At 43.8% G+C, this 5,049-nt stretch overlaps 1 protein-coding gene across 1 annotated transcript in view; it reads right to left on the bottom strand.

Moving 5' to 3' along the window:
* Window positions 1–2,685, bottom strand: part of LOC119413763 (fibrinogen C domain-containing protein 1) — a 15,665-nt gene extending 12,980 nt beyond the window's left edge. Inside the window, exon 1 of the mRNA XM_037680821.1 lies at window positions 2,635–2,685. The gene's annotated coding sequence lies outside the window, so the exon portion shown is untranslated. The remainder of the gene's footprint in view (window positions 1–2,634) is intronic.
* Window positions 2,686–5,049: the final 2,364 nt, after the last annotated feature.

The raw sequence follows: 5,049 nt of genomic DNA, 5'->3' as shown, positions 1-5,049 counted from the left end.
ATGATGGACAATGGATGATGGGTAATGAACGATGGATGATGATGGATCGTGGACAATGGATGGTGCGTGATGGATGGATGATTTACGATGGATGATGATGGATGATGGATGAATGATGGGTGATGGACAATGGATGATGGATGATGATGGGTGATGGATGATGGGTGATGGATGGATGATGGATTATGGATGAATGATGGACAATGGATGATGGACAATGGATGATGGATAATGATGGGTGATGGACAATGGATGATGGATAATGATGGGTGATGGACAATGGATGATGATGGATGACGGGTGATGGATGATGATGGGTGATGGATGAATGATGGATGGATGATGGATGATGATGGGTGATGGACAATGGTTGATGGATGAATGATGGACAATGGTTGATGGATGAATGATGGATGATGGTTGATGGATGAATGATGGATGAACAGAGAAAACCTCTTATTTTGATGAAATTGGGATTTTTTGAAATCCACTTCCATATATTTGCTTCATATTTAGCTTTTAGCTAACATTTAGCTATTTTTATCTTTTAGCCACTGTTTTGCTGTTTTTAGCTGGTGGAATGAAAGTTTTAGCTAGTATTTTTGCTAACAAAACAGTTAGCTTTCAGTAACTGTTTTGCTACTTTTATCTACTGTTTATTAATTTATCATTTTAGCGTCTGGTTTGGTTTATTGAGGAGTATAAGGAGCTTTTAGCTAGTATTTGGTGTTTTTAGCTTCTAGATCCTCTTTTGCTCATTTTAGCCAATTGTTAACCAATAGTTCGGAAAGTTTTAGCTTTCGTTCAGATTGTTTAAACTTTCTCAGTTTTAGCTTCTGTAATGTGTTCGGCTGTGTGTGGTAGGAGTTTCTGTTCTTGCGGCTACTTCCACAGGAAATCTAGCTTGATATCTGTAAAGTGGGCGAGCTTTAGCCATCGTTGGCTTTGCTAATGTCAGGTAGCTGTGGCGGCCATCTTGAATCAAGTCGACACTAAACGTTAATCAGCTGTGAACAGTTCAGTCCCTGAAAGTTTCATTACGGGCGGCTGAGGCTGAGTGGTTAGAGCAGTCGTCCTCCAATGAAAGAGTTGGGGGTTCGAATCCACGAGCAGCCACATGTTGAAGTGTCCCTGGGCAGGACAGTGCCCCTCATCACCTGCAGTGTGTCCATCAGTGTCTGGATGTGATAGAGTTCTGGTCAGTCTTTGAAGAGACACAGCGCTGAGTGAACGGGTGAACGAGGCACAGACTGTTGTAAAGAGCTTTGAGTATCTGGATCAGACAGAAAGGAGCTGTGTAAGTACAGTCCATTTACCATTACAACTGGTCCAGAGGATGATGAGATATTTTGCTAACAGACAGGTAAAACCTGATGGTCCATCTTCCACCTTGTGTCTGCAGGCTCCTGTTGGTGGCTGAAGCTGACAGAAGGTCTCAAGCTGGCGCTGGTGACCCGTCAGCTGAGCAGCTGCTTCGACTGCTGCTCTTTTAATCCGACTAATCGACTCTGACTCTAAACCCCCCGCTGCTCCACCGTGCACCTCCTCTGTATGTAGAAACCGACAGTTCGAGCTCTGCCTCAAAGTGACGACCTGTAGTCTCACAATCTTTAGGAGCTGCTTATGGTGCCATGAGCCGCCGCTGCTCCTCTGCGTCAAAGGAGTCAGCTGAGGAGGGTCATCTGATCTGGACTCCCTCTGGAGGCGCACGTCCTCCTGGGACTGATCCAGACCCAGGATCATAGATCCTCTGGTCTGGGACCACCTGGGACCGGCAGGTCCGGGGTTCTGGGTTCATCTGGCCAGAGATGAGCAGAAGATGGAGATGGGATCGTTCAGCAGATGATCAGAGTTTCTCCAGAAAATAATCTGAAGATATTTCAGATTAATCATTTCTGCCACAGAAACAAAGTTAGTGAAAACGTCATAATTCTGAATTTCTCTGATTCAAAGAGGAAGAAAGAGCTGCGTGGACGTTCAGCCTCGACTCGTTTACAGAGATTAGAAAAATGTCTTCTTTTCACAAACAGACTTGGATGAAATTCATGAAGGAAGCTGAAAACGAGCTGAATAATCCCTGAACTCCTGACGCCCGTTTAGATTCTGTCATCCAGGAGACGTGTGGCCCAAACAAAACTCAACATCAGGACTTCTGTGTTGTAGCCGAGACACAACGAGCTGAAGACGACACATAAAAACAGCCAAAGGTCATTAACAGACCAAACATGTGGACAAAAAGACCGAGGAGCCAGAAGACAAATCAGGAGACGTGAGCTGATGTAGATTTTAATCAGCAGGACGTTTTTTAAGGATCTGAAGAAATCTAATTTAATGTTCATCACTGAAACGTAAACAAACAAAGTTAAATATTTTAAGAACCATAACTGTTACAAAGGCTAAAACTGTAGCTGAAATATCCTGAATGAGCCGAGGGTTTGGACTGAAATAGCTGAAGAAACTGAAAACGGGAAAACATCAGAGATTTCACAGACATTGATCTGTTTCACACCAAAACAACCGGAAATAATCCTAAATAATCTGGAAGAGGAATGATGAGCCTACAGTTTAAATTTATTCCAATGTTTCAGCTCAGACACCTGAAATATTTTCAATAATCGATAATCAATAACTGACCTGCGTGTCTTCAGATGGACGCACGTCCAGAGCCGTTAAATCTGTCAGTCTGAGGACACCCGGCGTGTTCGGCTCATTCGGCTGCGATAATCTGATTAGTTTTCTGTATGTCCAGTCTGAGCATGCTCAGTGGGAGCAGAGCGATGAAGACTTCAGCTGCTGGAGGCTCTGATGAAGGTCAAGGAGCAAAAACTGTAGACCAAGTAAACATAAACAGCGAAGCACAGACGAGAGCCGAAACGTGTTGAAAACAAGCTGAAACTGAGCTGTTGAAGCTAAAAAGATTAAAACACAAAACTGAAGCAGAAAAGTTAGCAAAGCAAGAGCTAAAGGTTTATTTCAGCTAAACAATAGCTACAAATAAAAATGATAAGTAGTAGCTAACAGTCCATTTTATATCTAAAAAGTTCAATCTGGTCCTCTGGACATTCAAAAAAACAAAAAACAAAACAAAAAAATGTAGAAACGTTTCGTCTCTCATCCGAAAGAAGTCTCTCGGATGAAAGACTGAGGAAGTCTCTCGGATGAGAGACTGAGGAAGTCTCTCGGATGAAAGACTGCGGAAGTCTCTCGGATGAAAGACTGAGGAAGTCTCTCGGATGAGAGACGAAACATTTCTACATTTGTTTAGTTTTTTTAAATGTCCAGAGGACCAGATTGAACTTTTGAGATTTTTCTACCTGGATTATTGAGCAGCATCAGGATAGTCCATTTTATAGTAATAGTTCCTCTACATCTCGGACTTCAGGTCCAACTCTCAATCCTGCATCTGCAGAAGTTCTGGATGATCTGCCATTGTGGGCCGCACCACTGGTGACCAGTAAGGTGAGCACAGAGGTGTGGTGGACAGAACCAGCTGCAGCTCAACGCTGGACAAACTAAAGAGCTGCAGGTGGACCACAGGAAGAAGATCAGCCCCCCCAACCCTGTCAACATCAAGGGAACTGAGGTGGACACTGTGGACTGCTACAAGTACCTGGAGGTCCACCTGGACCATAAACTGGACTGACAGCTGACAACAACGCCTCTACAAGAAAGACAGGGTCGCCTTTTTCTTCTGAGGAGACTCAGGTCCTTTAACATCTGCAGGACCATGCTGCAGATGTTTTACCGCTCGGTGGTCTCCAGCGTCTTCTTCTACGTTGTGGTGTGCTGGAGCAGCAGGGTGAAGAAAGCTGAAGCCAACAGACTCTGTGAACTCGTCAGAAGCTGGTTCAGTTCTGGGAGTGGACCTGCAGTCTCTGAGCAGAGGATGCTGAGGAACCTGCTCCAGATCCTGAACAACACGTCACCCCCCCTGCATCACCCTGGACTCTTCCTGCAGCACCTTCAGTCGTGGACTGAGACCAGGAGGTGCTCACAGAGCAACACAGGAAGTCCTTCAAACTGTTAAACTCCGCCCCCTTTCTGCACAATAAAATTAATCCTGCACCAAAATAAACTCTTTCATGTTTCTGTCTGCACTGATCTGTTTTAGAACTAAATTGTTGATATATTTTATATTTTTTATATTCTTTGTTATTTTTATTTCTTGTATCAGCTGAACATTGACTAAATGTTAAGACCAGCAACAACGTATTGATAGCTAAAACTAGCAAAACGGATGCTTGAATCTTAAAATTCAGTAAAACAGTCTTGAACCCCTCCCTGGGCTGCCACCTTACCGTGGTGGAGGGGTTTGATTGTCCCAATGATCCTAGGAGCTATGCTGTCCGGGGCTTCACGCCCCTAGCAGGGTCACCCAAGGCAGACAGGTCCAAGGTGAGGGACCAGACAAAGTGCAGCCCAAACACCCCTATGATGAGAAAAATAAATACACTCCATGTTCCCTCGTCCAGATCTTCAAAGAATAGCAGAAATAAGTCTGCAGAAGTAGTTTCCATCTAAGAAACACAGAAGAAACTAAAAACAGGAAAACAACGAGCTAACGACAAGGAGCTAATGACAATGAGCTAACGACAACGAGCTAAAGACAACGATCTAACGACAATGATCTAACGACAACGAGCTAACGACAACGAGCTAACGACAACGAGCTAACGACAACGATCTAACGACAATGATCTAACAACAACGAGCTAACGACAACGAGCTAATGACAACGAGCTAATGACAATGAACTAATGACAATGAACTAACGACAACGAGCTAATGACAACGAGCTAATGACAATGAACTAATGACAACGAACTAACGACAATGAGCTAACGACAACGAGCTAATGACAACGAACTAATGACAACGAACTAACGACAATGAGCTAATGACAACGAGCTAATGACAACGAACTAATGACAATGAACTAACGACAATGAGCTAACGACAACGAGCTAATGACAACGAGCTAATGACAACGAGCTAATGACAATGAACTAATGACAATGAACTAACGACAACGAGCTAATGACAACGAGC

Source organism: Nematolebias whitei, chromosome 8 (assembly GCF_014905685.2).
Source record: "Nematolebias whitei isolate Nwh7 chromosome 8, NemWhi1, whole genome shotgun sequence".
Taxonomy (NCBI): domain Eukaryota; kingdom Metazoa; phylum Chordata; class Actinopteri; order Cyprinodontiformes; family Rivulidae; genus Nematolebias; species Nematolebias whitei.
This window is presented reverse-complemented; position numbering and strand designations above follow the sequence as displayed.